This window comes from Capsicum annuum, chromosome 3 (genome assembly GCF_002878395.1).
Source record: "Capsicum annuum cultivar UCD-10X-F1 chromosome 3, UCD10Xv1.1, whole genome shotgun sequence".
Lineage (NCBI taxonomy): Eukaryota > Viridiplantae > Streptophyta > Magnoliopsida > Solanales > Solanaceae > Capsicum > Capsicum annuum.
In genome coordinates this window covers 230,080,539-230,100,942 of record NC_061113.1, presented here as the reverse complement: position 1 = coordinate 230,100,942, position 20,404 = coordinate 230,080,539, and positions in this window count along the sequence as shown.

The window sequence follows — 20,404 nt, the reverse complement described above, 5'->3', positions numbered from 1 at the left end:
CCATATAAGCCTCACCATGTTTTTTATCTTTTTCAACAAGGAGTTCATCGCATGATAGATGATTAGCTTCTTTGAGTCTTCTCGAATGTTGGCCAAGTAATCAACAATTATATTTCCTTCTTAAAAGTATGAATAAAACTGAAATTTCCATACTTGGAGAGGGTGTTAATCTGATCAATGATGTCAGCTACTTTCCAAGGAGCCTTTATTTTGTTGTTAATATTATTCACAATCAATTGGGAATCCGACTCAACAACAATATTCAAGTAGTTATTCTCAAGACACATTTTCATCCCTTGTAAGATGGCTTTAATTTCAGCTATATTATTGCTAATTTGATCATAAAAATACACAAAAGAAAAAAATACAAGAACCTGTATGGTCTCTTAGTATCCCTCCTCCACCGGAGCTTCCTGGCTTGCCTTTAGCGCAACCATCTGTATTGAGCTTCAAGAACCTAAGGATAGGTTTTTCCTATGTAACTATACGACTGATAGTAGCTTGTACTAATCTTTTGATCGTGTTGTACATGTCAATCCAGTTAGCAGAGAGAATGAGCTTAGGCCAGGTAGTTGTCAATAGAAGATGCATATATTTATAGGTTTGATAAATAATGAGTCTGCTAGTTATATGTATGTTTTCGAACCTGGCTTTGCATCTGCTTTTCCACAACTCCCAGCATACTACAATTGGGAGACACTGTAGGGTCGTTTTGTGGATATTGTTCTCAAATTTATGCATCCATCAACACATTACCACTTGTCTAATATCCCCGTATTTGATGTTGATTCCACATGTGTTTCCATAGTATGACCACACCTGTTTTGCAACCTGACTATCATAAAAGAAATGGTTAATGGTTTCCTGGTTTTGATCCCTGCAACAACAACAAATAGAGAATAGGTTTATCTTAAGTTTTTAAACATTGTCATCCGTAGAAAGTTTGTTATGAATAACTCTATACATAAATAAAGAAATTTTATAAGGAAATTTATTTCTCCAGATTATTGTAGCTGTAAAAAATTTGATGTTGTGTTGCCTCATTGTGTGACAAGCCAATTTACTGGAAAATTGTCCACTGGTGTCGGAGATCCAAATAGGGTTATCATCTTTGCCATGTAGAATGTCAATATGCATAATAGACTCCACCAGATTATTAGGTAGAATCAATCTAAACTTTGAAACATTCTATGATCCATTAGAAATAAATTGATGGACCATGGTATTTTTAGAGGTATTTTGACCCTGAGTGAGTTTAGTGATGGCACATTTGCCTGTCTAGTTATTCCACCAGAATGAGACCATCCCTTTACCCACTTGCCAAAGAATAACCTCTTCGACTTTATCCCTGGCATCAATCATTCTTCTCCGATTGTGATATTAGCCATAAGACCACTTTCTACTAACAGGATGAATCCTCTTACAATATTTGGCTTCTAGGACCTCTTTGAGCAAACCTTTTTGAGTCCTAAAATTCCACCAAGCTTTTATAGAGAACGCTTTACACATATCCTTGAGGGCTCTAAAACCAGCTCCACCCTCAATTGTAGGAAAGCGCAAATTTTTCCAAGATTTTCAGTGATGCTTGTTTTTTCCTTATACGTGTCCCCAAAAAAGTTGGTTGTGGTTTTCTCAATTTAAGTTATCATGGTCTTAGGAAGGTATAAGATGATTAAAAGATTAATAGGCATCGCTTGGAGAACTAACTTAATGAGGACAACCTTGCCTCCAAATGATAGAAGCTTTCCTTGCCAACCTTGAAGTCTATTAACATACTTGGCCACCATATTGTTGAAATAAACAACTTTTTTCCTCCCTTGATATATCAGGCAACCCAAATATTGGATAGGAAATTGTAAATGATCAAAGCCAGAGATAAGCTCAATCGCTTTGATATTATCTTCAGTGAGGTTAGCAGACACATAAATGCCACACTTTTTTTTGTTGATTCTTTGGCCAGAGATGTTCTCATAAGCTTTAAGCTTGTTCACATTAAACCAATAGATAATGGGTCCACCGACGAGAATAATATGGTATCATCTGCATAGCAGAGATGATTGACCATAGGGCTACCGTTATCGAGAGAATAAGGAACAAATTCATCTTGTGGTAGACTGTATAATAATCTTGACAAGAGTTCAGCTCCAATAACAAATAAAGTGGAGACAAAGAGTCACCTTGCCTGACCCCCGAGCGAATTTGAAAAATCTATGTCTAGATCTATTCAGATTAATAGAGTACTAAATATTTGAGATAGTTCTCCACACTCTATCGATCCATACTTCTGAAAATTCCAACTTCCTGAGCATTATACATAAGAATTCCCAGTCCACCCTATCATATGCCTTCTGTATATCAAGTTCCATCACTACGTTACCATGTTGAGGAGATTGGTTGATGTTGTGGACCATTTCTTGGGTTAACATAATGTTTTCAGCAATAGACCTGTTCTTTATGAAACTAGTTTGATAAGAGGAGATAATCTTGTGCATGAGGAGGGCTATTCTATTATTCAGAAGTTTAGAAATAATTTTGCAAGAAAAATTTCCTAGGCTGATTAGTCTAAGATCTGTGAACTGCTGTGGGTTTTACACTTTTGGGATCATTACCAAGGATGTATGAGTGAAAGATCTTGGCATTTGTGCACCTGCAAAAAAATCAGTCACCTTTAGAAATAGATCATGCTTAATAATTTCCTAACAAAATTGATAAAATTTCCCAGAACTGCCATCGGGGCCAGGGGCACTCTGGGAATTCATAGAAAAAATAATATTTTTAACTTATTCTATAGTTGAAGGAGCTATAAACTTTCTGTTATCCTCAGTAGTAATCAATTTTAGGATACAGTCCAAAATTGTGAGGTCTTTATGATTGTATTCTTTTGAGAACTATTTCTCAAAGAACTGGATAGCTGCTTACGAGATGTTGTCATTTCCTTCTATCCAAGATCCATCATCACTTTGTATCTTAGTAATAGAAATTCTTCGTTTTTTACCATTCACTACAGAGTGAAAGAATTTAGAATTAACTTTCCCTTCAGTAAACCATTTGATACCGGGTTTTTGTTTCCAAAAGGCTTCTTCTTTTTTGGTACGCTAGAATTATCTCAGCATTGGCTTGATTTAAGGTTGTTCTATTGCTAGTAGAGTTGTCAAAGAAGGAGTTGTTCTCCAATGTTGCAACCTTGTTTTCAAGCAACTTGATCTTGTCAAATATGTTACTAACCGAATATCTGGACCATTCAAAGAACATTTTACTAGTATGTTTGAGTTTGAGGTAAAATTTCCATATTGGCAAGCTATATTGCTCCTTGCTCTATGCTTGTTCCACAGTGGAAAAAAAGTCCTCCTCATTGGTCCAAAAATCTAAGAACCTGAAATATTTGATGGGTTCTATATTGGTTTTTTTTGTATCGACCTGTATAGGTGAGTGATCAGAATCAGTTCTAATGAGGTGGATGACATTAGTGGAATCAAAATTGTTTATCCATTTATGATTAATAAGCACCCTTTCTAGTCTTTGCCAAACTCTTCTGTTCGGGGCCCATTCATTGCACCAAGTATAGTCAGCGCCGCTGTATCCAGCACCAAGTAATTCACAATTCATTATGCATTGGATAAAGTCCAAACTCTTTGACATCCAGTGAGGAGAACCACCTTTTTTTAGCAGGGTCAATAATACAATTAAAACCACCTATAACAAGCTAGGCAGCTTATAATTACTGTTGATAATTCTCAGTTTATCTCACAAGAGATCTCTAAGGTGTTCATCACACTTAGTATAGATAAAAGATACGATAGCTGTACTGTTGACCTTCTTGATGATATGTGAAACTTGTTGATCATCCATGTCCACAATTTGATAATCAAGGTTGTCATTCCAGAATAGCCAAATTTGGCTATTACAGTTGGAATAGGCCTTCTGATAACCTAATATTCTTTTGTATTTTTCCAACTTGTCTTCTTTGTAGAAAGGTTCAATAATAGGATAATGGGATATTTTTCAAAGTTAATCATTTGTTTAAGTCTTTCTAGGGCACCATCAGTATTTATACTCATAATATTCCAATATAGCGACTTAATCATAATACTTATTCAGAGAAAAATTAATTTTGAGAGGTTTTTTCAGGCCTCTGGTTGATGAATTTTCCTCCTCTGCTTCTTGCTGAGGTTGTTCCTCCCCTTCTTGCACCTCTTCCTCTTTTTCTCCCCCTTTCTGTTTCTTTAGAATTTGGAAAGAGAGATACATTTATGTCTGATTTGATGGTAATATCTACAAGTGTTTGCTTATTGAGAGTTTCTTTATCATCACTATTAGCTTCACTGTCGACACTCTCATATTCTCCACTAGCTTCTGATCCCTCATGAATATAGTCCCCATCTCCAGAATCGTTCTCTTCATTAGAAGATCCAGAAATCTGAGTATCATTAGTAGCATAGTCTTCAGTAGTGGTATGCCCTTCTTCAAGGTTGGTACCACTGATAAGTTTAAGATAATTATCGTGTATTATTCCAGGATCAATCCTATGATCCTCCTGTAATATCATAGCCTGAGGGTTCTGCTGGCCCTCTTTTTCTTTGGTGTTACTAGTGTAGTCGGTTTGACAAGTAGCCTCACTTGTATCAGCTTGTTTTCCGGAGTTGTTGATGTTAATCACTTACTTATTTTGGGCCCTAGGTTGGTTGTTGTCGATGCTTTCCTGCTCATGATTTTTCTGACCCTCAGTGATTGAAGGTAAAGTTTTTTAAGAATTGTTGTTTTTGTTTTTCTTCACTTGCTCTTGTTCCTTCCTCTTGCTCTTTTTGTTTTCCTGATAAATGGTTCTAGAATTGATGTCTTTGTCACTGTACTTTGGTAGTTTCCAACTGCTCAGCCACCTTTTCTTTACCCTTTCTCGAAATTTTGTCCACTTCTAAAATCTATTGAACCTCACTTTGTTCATTTATAGATATACCATTGAATCTGTTGTTAATTTGCACAGTATTGGACTGTTGTTTTAGGTTATCGGTCCCTGCTGCATCTGTTTGTTGTTGTTTGTTGATGGTTTTCCTTTTCTTTCTTCTAGAAATAGTATGGAAATCATCAGTATCCTTTTGCACTTTTTCCTGTTTTTCCATTTCTTATTGCTTTTATTTCTCTTCTTTTTTAGCTTTGATTCTCTCGTCCCTGGCATTATTTCTACATTGATTCTCCAAATGACCTTGAAGCTTACAATAAATGCAGTAACCAGGGACTTTTTCATATTCAACATTCAACCATGTTCCATCCTCAAACCCATCCACTTTATTGAAACCAACCCATAATTGATCCAGCCTCGATTTTAGGAGATCAATCTCCACTTTAACCTTAGCGACGTTTCCCCTAGTCTTTGAGAAAGTAGCCTGGTCAAGAGCCACAGCCACTCCTATATCTTAGACCAATTTCGATAATATTTGTCATTTCAAAAAATGCCGCAGTAGTTGATGTATCAAGATCAATACTGGAACGATGGAGATCTCAACCTCAGGTTTGAAGTCAACAGTCCATTTCATAATCTTCATAGGTGATTCTCCAATATCAAAAAATTCTTTGAATTTTATATGATTCTAGTCTACCTCATTAGTGAAATCAATGTAGACATGCCTAAAGTCGAAGTAAGCAATTTTAACATCTCATCTTAGGTGAAACTTACTAATAAACATTTTACTGATTTCTTCCATGGGAGGTTTTCCACGATAGAATTTGCCAATAAGAGTTATTTTGCAATCTTGAGCAAGGCTCATAAAATAATCTTGAGCAGAGAAGAACACCATCGGCTTATCGAGATGGGTGCCATGTCGAATCTCAACGGTCGATTCCATGTTCTTTAGAGCTATCAACTTTAATTGTACCATAGCTACAAACGACGTCTTCGATGGAATTTATCGACATTTTTATTGGCGTTGCCGCTTGTTTTTGCTGGGTACATGTTGGGGTCAATGTTTACAATGGTCTGAGCACCTTTTATGTTGGTATTGGGTAGAACAAGGGCATTAATTTGGTTAGAATTGATGTTTCCCTCCTGGCTTGGAGATTTTTTATGAGTGGGTTTATCAAAATTAGAGAAATTTTTTTGGATTGGAAGATGTGGTTATGGTAGGGGTTAAGGTGGATTGGGTTGTTTGCGTTTCTTTACCAATTTTGGAATTTTCTACGGTTTCAATGATGGTGAAGATTGGGGTTGCGCTGGTAGTGGAAGGGTGGTTCCGGCCGTTAGTGTCCATTGGAATGTAGCTGTTGGTTGTTTGGTGGGTGTTAGGATTGTTTTGATTAGTTAAGGTAGTAGGATCTGGTGGGGCAGGGGGTGGTTTTAGTTGTTGCATAGTAAAGTAAGAGAGAGAATTCAAAGAGAAGCAAGAGAATAACAATAATTTAGTTGAGCAAGGAGTACAAGAGTCCCTATTGTTAATTTAGTAATCCAAAGTCTAAACTAATATCGAAGTTTTCATTGCAATGGAAAGGATTCAATTGAAATGTTTAGTGACTATAAATATACTAAAAACTCATAAACGTGTAAATTCGAACAATCTTAAAATTTTGAAGTTGATTTTTTGGTGAATCTCGCCGAAAAATGCATTCGAAAATGATTAAAGGGGTGGGGAAAGTTGCAACGGCTACGGGGAGGGTGTGTGAAGACGACGACGATGATGGGGGTTGTGAAGAAGAGGATGAATAAGGAGGGTGAAGAAGACGATGAATGGGGGCAGGGAGTTGTAAAGAAGACGATAAAGAGGGGTGAAGAAGACGATGAATAGGGGGTGGGGTGCTTTTCCTTTTTAAAAAAAAATTAAGAAATTAGAATAATTAAAATTATATTAATAAAATAATTTAAATATAATTTTTTTAATTACAAAAAAAGTAAAATATTATTTATTCTACTATTACACACACTTTTCTTGTCAAATCAGCATTTTGTGCCTGATAGGTATCAATTTTAACAGTTGAGGTGCCTGATAGGTACAGATCGTAGTTGGGGATCCAAGTGAATTTTTGTGACAACTTTAAGTGTCTGTCGATGACTTAAGCCAAAGTATTATTATACTTATCAAAATAACTTACATAAATCTCAAAAAGTTTAAGAGTTATAACACTTTATCCCAATAACTTATTAAGTTATATCATGTCCCGAATTTTTAAATTTGTGATACATATTTTTAGCCTTGATACATATGCATTGTGATACATTTATAATTTAGTGGTTAGTTAAATAAGTAAGTAACTAATTTTCAATTATTACGGGGAGTAAAATTAGGCACAAATCGTGGAAATGATACATCTGGTTCCAAATATATCACAATGATACATCTCGTAAAATTACTCATTAATCATTAAAAATTCAATCTCACACCAAAATAAATAACATACATATGTCAAATATATGTTAAATGTATCAAACATTTATAAATAAATTAAAATATGATTCACTATCACAAAATATATGTAATATGTATCACCAGTATTCCGACACCAAATGTATCATACCGATAAATGTATATATTTTGATAACTGATTAACAACACTAATACAAAATTTCATAATATTATATTAGTGTTACACATGTCATTTCTCACAGAATAAAATGTATCAGTGGTGCACGTATAAAACGTATCACGGAATTAAATAAAATACCATATGAAATTAAAATTGCTAAAAGAAAAGTTGTTAAAATTTTTTTAAAAAAGATAATGAAATTAGTGAAGAAGTTGCATTAAAGGAGATGAAAGTTGTATCAATTGATGATAATTTGGTAGAGATTTTAGGGGATGAAATATTTGGAAAAAAAATTCAAAGATAAATATATTGCATGCATTAATTGTGGAGTAAAAGTTGGGGAGAGTTTTTATTCATATGTATCAAGAGTAAAATATAAAATCCAGAATTTTAAGTAATTATTTAAAAGGTAAGGGATTTTGAGTAATAAACTCTCTTAGGTTTATGGTTTTGTGTAATTTATCCTACTTATAAAAAAAGAAAAACAGAATAACTCTCGACAGTTTGAAACTTAATAATTAAAAATCTCGATTTTGGATCTGTCGAGATACATAATTATCTCCCAATATATTCAAAGAAGATATTTTTTTTTTCCTTTGTAAAGATACATAATTAGCTCCCAATATTTTTTCCGATTTTGTGTCTGTCGATATACATAATACATCCAACGAAGATATATTTTTTCTTTTGTAAGGGTACATAGTTAGCTCTAGATATATTTTTCTTATTTTGAATCTGCGAGATATATAATTAGCTCCCGATACATCCAACGAAGATACATAAATAGTTAAACTTTGTAAGGGTGAAAATTTGTGTAGATATGGTAAGTTAAGGTGCATGTTTATGTTATTTTTCCTTATAAAAATGACCTGGTGGTCTTGTTTTTTTTTTTTGCCTGCTTAGTAAATTGTGGCTAAAATGTGGACGTTTTAACTTTTACTTATAAGACACATGTTCATGATATTTCAAGACAATGAACTTACATAATTGATCATTCTACTTTATAAATAAAAATTAGAACTTATAATATGCTCATAAAACAAACATTCATGATGTTTTAAGACAGTGAACCTATTCAAGTCATAAGTTACGTCTTATCTGCAAAAGTTAAAACTTATGAAAGTTTGCTTATCAAATATAAGTTCTTACTTTTATCCCTAAGACAGGCGTTCAGGACAATTTAAAATAAGAAATCTGCTCAATTGAAAAACAAATTCTGCCTTGCCTTATAGATAAATATTAGAGCTTACTTCCTCTGTCCAACAATACTTGTTCATGTTACTAAAAGTAAATATCCAACAATATTTGTTCAGCTTAAAAACTTAATTTATTTCTATTTATTTTTATCTTAAGTATTGTTGAATGGAGGGAGTATTTAGCTGGAAAAAATTTGAAGACCATCCATTTTGATTGACAAAAATTCAACATTGAAAGACAAAACGTTACATATTACATAGTAATACTAAGCAATGAGAATTAATTATGTTTATTACCAATTTAGTTTTGGAGATATCAAACATATACATGTACAATATTATTACGAACCAGATCATTCCATGAAATAAATGGACCTTTGGATGCTATAAATACAGTCACATCAGACGATTCACAACTTAATAACACTTCTCCATTTGCGAAATTGTATCTTGGTAAGGTTGCACAATACTACACAGTTGGCATAATAAGTAGTACTTTAGTCCAAGATTCTTTCACATCATAATGTTTCATTACCCATAAATCGGAAGTGTTTGTACCACAACAAGTATAATAAACACATAACATTTCATCCAACACCGATATGACTGAATCTTCCACCGTTAGGACTAAAAAACATATTTCTATATAAGTTAGGACAAATAAATCCTAAATAGTAATGAATTAAATAAATATTAAATATTAAACAACTATTTTAGGATTTCTACTCTTGATTTAATTCCAACCGACGTCTAGAAGTAAATAGTGATGGGCCTCATTCCAGCTATAGTAATTAGACTATTACTGCTAACCCAAAAAAAAAAAAAAAAAAAAATTAGACTGTCACTGCTTTATGGTTCATAATTGATCATCTCTCTATATAAATCTCTGTTTTGTCTTCACCCCTATTACCATTCATCATCACTTAAAAAGATGTGACTGGTAAATCTTTATTTTAGGCCCTTAATATATTTTTTCTAATATTGAATAGAATAAAAAAAAAAACTATCACAATTTAATAAAAAATATTTTAAAATTTTGAATTTAACTATTCATATCTTTATAATAACTAGTTTAATTGTATGTGTCTCACACTGTAACGTTTGATCATTTAAAATTAAATGATTTTATCTATTGTAAAAATTTTTAATAAAGTGTAAAAATTTAAATAAAAATTATTCACACTTTAATATAATATATTTCCTTGTTTCAAGGTACAGTTACTTGGCTATTACTTTTCTTTTTTTCTACGTTTAAAATATTTGTTTATAAAGTCAAATTTAAATTTAAATAGTATATGTTATGAATAGTGGATGCCATATGGCAAAATGGGAGGCCATGTGGAATGCGAATGCTCTTAATATTGGTTTATTGTCACTAATATCCCACCTCTTTGAAGTGGATATATTTCACCACTTCAAAGTAGGCTATGAATAGCCTTGTATTTATGTAGAAAAGTGAGAGTGTGAAATATTAAAACAAGATTCCCTTTATTTTCATTACCTACGTTTGTTACTTTATATATTTTATTACGTCACGAGCTTCTGCAAAAACTTTTCAACAATACTTAAAGGTTAGTATTTAATTTTCTTAAATAATGTCTTATATTTTCAAACGCGAATTTAGTACCCTAGATATATCGAAAAAAACTTATATATCCTGGACACTAGATGCAGAAAAACATTTAAATATAATGGATCTGGCAGACACCATAATAAATGACAATAAGACATCAAATCAAGATAAGACCAAGGCCATGGTATTTCTTCGTCATCATCTTGACGAAGGTTTAAAAATGGAATACCTCACGATTAAAGATCCCCTTATATTGTGGAACAATTTAAAAGAAAGATAAAACCACCTGGATATGGTCATTCTTCCACAAGCTCGTTATGAATGAACCCATTTAAGATTGCAGGATTTTAAGAATATAACTAATTATAATTTTGCGATGTTTAGAATTAAATCATAGTTTAATTTATGCGAGAAAGATATCACAAATCACGACATGTTAGAGAAAACATTTTCTACCTTTCCCGCCTCGAGTATGCTCCTACAGCAGCAGTACCAAGAAATGAGATTTAAAAAATATTCTGAATTGATTCTCATCTTCTTATTGCTGAGCAACATAACGACCTTTTAATGAAAAATTATGAAAGTCGATCTGCTAGTACTGCTCCATTTCCAGAAGTGAATGCTGCAAATTTTTGCCCAACTAGGCGTAAAGGAAGTCCTGACCCCAGTCATGATCGTGGTTGAGGTTGTGGTCATGACAGGTATTTTAATCAGAGTGATCGTCTTGCAATAAACAATAACCCTCGGCACCAGCAGTGCAAAAAGAAGGGGTAAGCTTCTGAAGCAGTGATAAGGAAGAACTTTGAAAGTAAATGCTATCGATGTGGAGAAAAGGGGCACTGGTCGCGTACCTGTCGTACGCCAAAGCATCTAGTAAAACTCTATCAGGCATCCCTTAAGAAAGCAGAAAATGATGTTGAAGCAAACTTCCTCTTTGAAGATAATGTCGAGCCCCATGGATTTGAAAGTTTCAGATTTCTTTGTAGTTCCTGAAGAACATGTAAATCACCCTGTCAGTGATAATTATGAAATAATTTGATTATTTTACTTTTCTGTTCAAATTGTATTAGTTTACATTTATGTTAATAATATTTCACTAGTATTGTAAATAATTAAAGTTTGTGTAAATACGTTATATACTATTAATGCTGTAATATTTACTTTATTTATATTTTTATTTTATAGAATATGGAATCAATAATCGATCGTGACGATATTTGTGTAATTGATAGTGGAACAACGCACGCAATATTTAAAGATGTAAGATACTTTTCCCACTTAGAATAAAAGCAAATGTTAAAACAATTTCTGGAAATTCAAAATTGATTGAAGGCTCTGGAAGAACTACTATATTTCTGCCTAAGGGGACAAAATTAGTTCTAGAAGATATATTGTTCTCTTCTAAATCCCCAAGAAATTTATTGAGTTTTAAAGGTATCCGCCGAAATGGATATCATATTGAGACAATAAATGAAATGAATGTTGAATATCTTGGCATTACCAAGAATATCTCAAGTCAAAAGAAAATGTTGGAGAAATTACCAACTTTGTATTCCTACTTATACTATGCCGAAATTAGTACAGTTGAAGCACACTCTATCGTAAATCAGAAGTTTATTGATCTAAATATGTTTGTGTTATGGCTTGATCGAATAGTCCATCCTGGCTCAATAATGATGAGACAAATCATTGAAAATTTAAAAGGGCATCCGTTAAAGAACCTGAAGATTCTTACAACTGATGAATTTTCATGTGCTGCTTGTTATCAAGGCAAACTGATAACTAGGCCTCTGTTTCTAGAACGTATACATGGGGATATATGTGGGCCTATTCACCCACCTAGTGGGTCATTTAGATATTTTATAGTCTTAATAGACGCATCTTCAAGATGGTCGCATGTGTGCCTCTTGTCATCTCGCAACCTGGCTTTTGCAAAATTATTGGCACAAATACTATGATTAAGGGTGCTATTTTCATATTATCCCATTAAAACTATTCGCCTCGATAATGCTGGAGAATTTACATCCCAAGCTTTTGATGATTATTGTATGTCAGTTGGGATAAGAGTGAACATCCAATTGCTTATGTTCATACTTAAAATGGCCTTGCTGAGTCATTTATTAAGCGCCTACAATTGATAGCAAGACCACTGCTTATGAAAACGAAATTGCCCACTATTGTTTGGGGTCATGCTATCTTACATGCAACATCACTTATTTGTCTTAGACCAACTCATTATAATAAGTACTCTCCGTTACAATTGGTCCTGGGTCATGAGCCAAATATTTTCCATCTACGAATTTTTGGATGTGCTGTATATGTGCCAGTCGCATCACCTCATCGTACTAAGATGGGCCCCTAAAGAAGGTTAGAAATATATGTTGGGTTCGGGTTTGAATCACCCTCTATAATTTGCTATCTCAAACCATTGACATGAGATTTATTTACTGCTCGATTTGCAGATTGTCGATTTGATGAGACAAATTTTTCACAATTAGGGGGAGAAAAACGTGAACTGAAAAGAGAATCTGAGTGAAAAGTTTCATCATTATCTCATTTTGATCCACGTACCCCCATATGTGAAAATGAGGTCCAGAAGATCATTCACTTACAGAAACTAGCAAATCAAATGCCAAATGCATTTACTTATTCAAAAAAGATAACTAAGTCACATATCCCTGCAGCGAATGTGCATGTCCGAATTGAAGTCCCAAAAGGACCATCTACTAATGTCATAGCTTCTGAATCCCAAGCATGCCTGAAGCATGGTAGGCCATTGGGTTCAAAGGATAAAATTTCTAAAAAAAAAGAAGCGCAAAAAGTGATAAAGATAATATTATAAAAGATTTTCCTGAAGAGGCTCAAAATTTGATTAATCCTGATATTCCTGAAGAAATCAGTGAACCCGAGACTCAAGTGAATGAAGAACTTTCAATAAGTTCCACTAGTAATGAGGTAAATTTAGATCGATCAAAAATTACGGTGGATAATGTATTTGCATATAATGTTGGACTAAATATCATGCAAGACAATGAGGACCTTGAACCTCTATCTGTCGAGGAATATCGACGAAGAAAAGATTGGCCAAAATGACAAGAGGCGATTCATCGAAATTGAACTTACTTGCTAAACGGGAGGTTTTTGGACCTGTAGTCCAAACCCCAGATGGTGTTGTAACGACCCAATTTTTTAGAACCAGAACATCACACATGTTTGTGACCCCAAAGGACCACAAGCTAACCCTCTACTGATATCTGTACCTGAGCACTGCATAATATCTTAAATAAATGTGAAAACTGGCCATAAGGTTTAAAACATCTAAAACTACTCAAAACTGAAAACTGAATACTGATACATCTGTCTGAAAGCCTCTAAATTGTCTGAACTGTGGAGTTGACGGGACATGTCCCCAACTAACTCTATCTACTGAAAATAAATGAAATCTGATGCGATAGTAAAATAAAGATCATCCTCGAATGAAGAGGACTCATTGCTATATCTACTGCCGCTGATTGGGACTGAGCTGCTAAGGGTACTATGGATCTCGCGCCTCTGAACCTATGGTGTAAAATAAGAAACCATAGCGTAAATGCGTCTGTACGTGGGAATGTACTGAGTATGCATATGAGGTAAGGCTAAACGCAAGGTCTTATGCATACATAATTACTTAACTGAATAATCATAAGAGTACTGAATGAGGACAAATGCATGAATGCACAAACCATAACTGAAATCATCATGACTTTGAATACTGAAAATTGGATACTACTTTACTGTCATCTGAACTCACTACTAATACTAAGACATTGAATAACTGATTCTTCTGATATTGATAACTGAGTACTGAAGTTGAGATCAATCTTATCTAGCGAGTGATCTCAAAAACTGATGATACTGAAGTTGATTAACTGAATTTACTCACATCAATAACTGAATTCTGAGCTTACTACTCTCGACTGACTGAATCGGAGATCAAACCTCTCTAACGAAAGATCCCAAATCTACTATCAATGATAAGAAATGATTATGTCTGAGATCAAACCTATCTATCGAAAGATCTTTGAATTTGATAATGAGAATAATCAATTGAATCTGAGAATGAGATTGGGCCTATCTAACGGGTGATCTCTGGATCTGATAATGAGATTACTCAACTGAGATCAAGCCTATCTAACGGGTGATCTCAGGATTTGATGATGAGATTACTCAACTGAATCTGAGACTGAGATCAAGCCTATCTATCAAGTGATCTCTGGATCTAATAATGAGATTACTCAACTGAATCTGAGGTTGAGATCAAGCCTATCTAGCGGGTGATCTCTGGATCTGATAATACTGATACTAAATAACTTTATGTGAGACCAAGACTATCTAGCGGGTGGTCCATAAATCAATGAAACTATCTGAGTTTCTCACTAAGATAGATGACTGTATCTGACAGTCTTAATTTTTAAAGATTGATACTGAAACTGCAACTGTGGAAGTGTTCACTTAACCGACATACACAGAATCTGAACTGGTGGGGTCCAACCTATAACCCCAGTTGGAAGGGTGTAAATATCGTGCCACGGGTAAAGATCTCTCTGGTCAAGCCTCTCTAACGGGTGACCCTCGCAAGAAGTCAAGCCTAAGGTAGTATAATAGTCAAGCCTCTCTAACGAGTGACAAGCCTTTTTCTAACGGGTGACTCCTACAACTTGCACTGCTACGCAGTTCTGGAGTTCAGGGATTTCTCCTAACGGCTCTGCCTCTCTAACGGGGAGCCGCCATCCCTGCACTCGCTCGGTGATAGCTCCTACTCCCAACTGAAAGACTCTAAACTGATTCTCAACTGAACTTAAACTGAGCTGAATCTGATACTGATCATGTTTCTCAAATGACCTGACTGAGTTAAGCTGAATTCACTTGGTTCCGTATCTGATGGAATACTACTGAATCTCGTTACTTGGCTGAACGATACTGAGCTTTGAATAGATTACTCGAATACCACTGAGGTCTGAACTGAACACTTGAATACTACTAGATCTGAGCTGAGTACAAAACTAAGGCTAGAATACTAAAGAAACTGAGATTACTGAGATTTCTTAAGTTCTGTATCTATCCGAGAGTACAGAGTTCTATAACTCACTGAGTTCTGAGGATCATGGCTTGATTGAGATTATCGTGAAAACTGACACGGGCTCTAGACAACAGCTAAATTATCAGGTATAAATACCCCCAGGACTCGATAACATAAAATTAAAATATAACCATTCTTGAATAATCAAGATCATGGACATTCATTCACCATCACAATCACTACGGCATCTCTTCAAGCATTTAGGAATCATAACCATGTGATAGTATAGGGAGACATGTTATTGGCTCATAGTCCATTCAACAAGGTCTTGTATCAAACACATAGAATGCATTAAAGTCTTAGCATGTATCAAAGAGCACATAATTGGGGAATTTCATGCTATCATGTCACAATTCATTCACTAAGGATTTTCAACAAACACTTGGCATGCATGGGCTTGTACACAATTGGGGGTTTTCTAGTCAACATGCTTTAATGGCTCTAATTCCTTCACATAAGCATTTTATCAAATATATGGAGAGCATGCTTTGCTTATTCAACAATTTCTACCCTTAATTGACATGAACTCATAACTTAACAAGTAACTTGAAGAGGGTTTATCATGAACACCATATGAATATCACATACTGGGGTCAAATCTTGAAAACCTTGTAAACAAACATGAATCAAAACTCAATAATAGCATGAACATCAATTTCAACCCACATGAATTATAAAAACTCATAAACATAAAATCTTTGAAATTTAGAAAGGTTTCTTGAGCTTCTTGGATGAAAGGGACCCAAGAATCAACATCTGCATACCTTAGGAAAACTCTTTCTTAAAGGCTCTTGGAGAGATTCTTGATTTCTCTTGATTTTTCTTGAAGAAGAAAGAAAGGTTTTGATTTGTAGCAAACCCTAGTTTTTGAAGTTGAAAAGGAGAAATGAAGTTGTGAGCCTTGATCGGATATAAATAGGGGCTGAAAATAGTGGGAAAAGATCAAAAAATCCTTTTAAAAATGACTTAAAAAATTTTATCGAGACATGCAACGGTGGAGTATGACGGTCCGTCGCAGGGTCGACGGTCCATCGGACTGATCGTCACATAGAACCAGAACTGAGACTTACTGTCTTGGTGCGACGATGGGGTTCGATGGTCCGTCGCATGGCCGACGGTCCGTCGGACCTCTCCGTTGCGCTCAACCAGAGAGTGGGCTCACTGTTTTGATGCGATGGTCCGTCGCTAGCTCGACGGTCCGTCGGACTACTCCATCATACCTGGGAAATGAAGAATCAGACTATTTTCCGTAAAATGGCCATAACTTCCTCGTCTGATGTTAAATTTTGACGAACTTGGTATCGATGGAAAGCTTATTCAATGTTCTGCATGGCAAAAAGTCGATATTAGGGAAATTCTACACGGCTCAAAATATTTCTCACTTGGAAAGGCACTTCTCAATCTTTTAGGGCCGAATTTATACTTCACTTGACACGCTCTAAGGCTCAGACTACGAGAGAATTTTGTGGGGTCTTACAGGTGTAAAACCAGTCAGCTATAAATGCGTCTTCATACATAGAAGAAATGAGAAAAATGAAATTGTAAGATACAAGGCACGCCTTGTTGCACAAGGATTCTCTCAAAGACCCGATGACGACTATGAAGAAATATATTCATCTATTATGGATGGAATAACGTTTTGATACCTCATAGGTCTAGCTGTACATGAAAATTTTAAAATTCATCTAATGTATGTGGTTACAACTTATCTTTATGGTTCACTTGATAACGATATTTACATGAGAATCCCAGAAGGATTAAAAATGCCTGAAGCATATAGTTCAAAGTCACGAGAATTATATTCAATCAGATTACAAAGATCCTTGTACGGTCTAAAACAATCAGGGTGTATGTGGTATAATCGCCTAAGTGAGTACTTGAAAAACGAACGATAAATAAATAAAGTTATTTGTCCTTGTATTTTCATTAAGAAAACGACATCAGGGTTTGTTATACTCACTGTTTATGTGGATGATATAAATCTTATTGGGACTCCAGAAGAGATCCACAAGGCAATTGAATATCTAAAGAAAGAGTTCGAAATGAAAGATCTTGGAAAGACAACTTTGCCTTGGTCTGCAAATTGAACATTTAGCAGACGGAGTCTTCATCCACCAAACTGCCTATACCTAGAAGTTTTTGAAACGATTTTACATGGACAAAGCATATCCATTAAGTACTCCAATCGTTGTTTGATCACTTGAGGTGAGTAAAGATCCATTTCAACCTCTGGAAGAGGATGAAGAGATTTTTGGTCCCGAAGTACCATATCTCAGTGCTATTGGTGCACTTATGTACCTCGCTAATGCAACAAGGCCAGATATAGCATTTTCTGTCAATTTGCTAGCGAGGTATAGTTCTTCTTCTACGCAAAGACACTGGAATGGAGTTAAGCATATATTGAGGTACCTAAAAGGGACTATTGATATGGGTCTATTTTATAATAACAAAGCGAGTCCAGATCTTGTTGGTCATGCAGATGCATGTTATTTATCGGACCCACATAAAGCACGATCTCAAACAGGCTATGCGTTTACATACGGAGGTACTGCAATATCATGGCGATCGACGAAACAGTTCATTGTTGCTACTTCTTCTAATTATGCTGAGATAGTAGTGATCCATGAAGCAAGTAAAGAATACATATGGTTAAGATCAGTGGTACATTCCATCAAAGAAAGATGTGGCTTGAAGCTCGATATCAAGGAAATCACGATCATATTTGAAGACAATGCAGCATGCATAGCTCAATTAAAAGGAGGTTTTATAAAGGAAAATAGAATAAAGCACATCTCGCCAAAGTTATTCTTCACGCACGATCTTCAGAAGAATGGTGATATTGATGTGCAGCAGATCCGCTCCAGCGAAAATTCAGCAGATTTGTTCACTAAGTCTTTACCAACTTCAATATTCGAGAAGATGGTATATAAGATTGAAATACGAAGACTGAATAAGTTGAATCGGAGTCTCCATCAAGGGGAATAAGAATACGCGTCGTACTTCTTTTTCCTTAACCAAGGTTTTTATCCTACTAAATTTTTCCTAGTAAGGTTTTTAATGAGGCAGCACTTAAATGCGTATTCAGTAAATATTTCATAGGCATCCAAGGAGGAGTGTTATGAATAGTGGATGTCATATGACAAAATCGGAGGCCATGTGGAATGCTCTTAATATTGGTTTATTGCCACTAATATCCCACCTCTTTGAAGTGGATATATTTCACCACTTCAAAGTTGGCTATAAATAGCCTTGTATTTCTTTACTATTATATAGAAGAGGTGGTTTCACTCCCCTTATGTAATTACCAAAAAACTTATCTACTTCCACTTAATTACATACCATACCCCAATATATAATGATTTCATTATTTCATCATGACGGTTTAAATATTTAATATATTCTATTGATTTATATTAATTAATTATAACTGTATATTGAAAGTAATTTTTTTTTGTTTATTTAATTGGCTATCATGTTCAAAACTAATTTGTTACCACAAATCACAATAATTAATAACTTAAATTATTTAAAAGACATATAGAAATTTTATTGACTCACATTATTTTAGCAATGCCACATAAATTGAAACAAAAGAAAAAGTACTGCAAATCATAATCATTAACAACTTAAAATATTTAAAAGATATATAAAAATTTTAGTTGACTCTCAAAATTGTATCGAAGCCACATAAATTGGGACACAAAGAGTAAATATATTATTCGATAATTACGTAAAAATTATTATAAATCACAATAATTAACAAGTTAAAATACTTTTTTTAAAATAGATAAAATTTCTATTCAACTCACAAAATTTTATCGGTGCAGCATAAATCATGAAAAAATAAAAAATTATCTTAATTAATTGCAATAAAATATTTAAAGTAAATCAATTTTATTATTTTAATTGACTTTTATATAGAAAATTAAAATTTTTATTTATTTATTTTAGTAAATTTAAATTTTAAAATTATTTTTTTCTTATATAGAAATACTAATATTTAAACTTAACTTTAAATTTTTAAAGTACAAAATTAATAAATTTAATTTAATAAAATAAATTTCTAATGAATATTTTCTTATAATTTGTGTTGGGTCAATATGTATCAAGTTAAAAAAAAATAAAGAAAAATATATAGTAAAATTTTATTATTAAGATAAATATAATGCACTATCCAATAATGTTTAATAACATCATATTTTGCACCTGCAAAATATAGCATCCCGTATTTAATTAATATACTATTCCGGTGAGTTATTGATGATTACTATTAGATATGATAAAATTATATTAATTTTTACAGTAATAACATAATCAATTGCTCTTAATTAATTATTATGGGTCATCTAGGTATTAAGAAAATAAATAATATTTAATAACAAAATAAAATAGACATAAAATGCGAAATTAACTCTTGATGTTTTAAATTAAATTGTCGTCTTTCAAACGATGATTTTACTATATCATCCCTTATTATAAGTCATTTATGTATTAGAAAATTAAGAATAATAAAATGATATGTCAACATAAAATATTTGATTTACTATCAAAATTATATTAGTGCTATATAAATTGGGACGGGACAGAATAAGATATAAAACAACATATATTATTTGAAAATGAAATAAAAATTAATGTAAATAACAATAATTAACTAAAAAATTTAAAAAGTTAACTGATTTCTGCTTCAACTGCTTCAATTGTGATTTTAATGTATCACCCGTAATTAATTATTATAAGTCACTTATGTATTGAAAAATTAATAATATTGAATCTATGATTTTACTATATCACCTATAATTAATTATTATAAGTTATTTATGTATTAAAAAATAAATAATATTTAATTAAAAAATATAAAATAAATATTTTTGACATGTCTGATTAAGTTGCTTCAATCGTGATTTTACTATATCACTCCTAATTAATTATTATAAGTCATTTATTTATTAAAAATTAACAATATTTAATAAAAAAAAAATAGACGTTTATGACATGTCTGCTTCA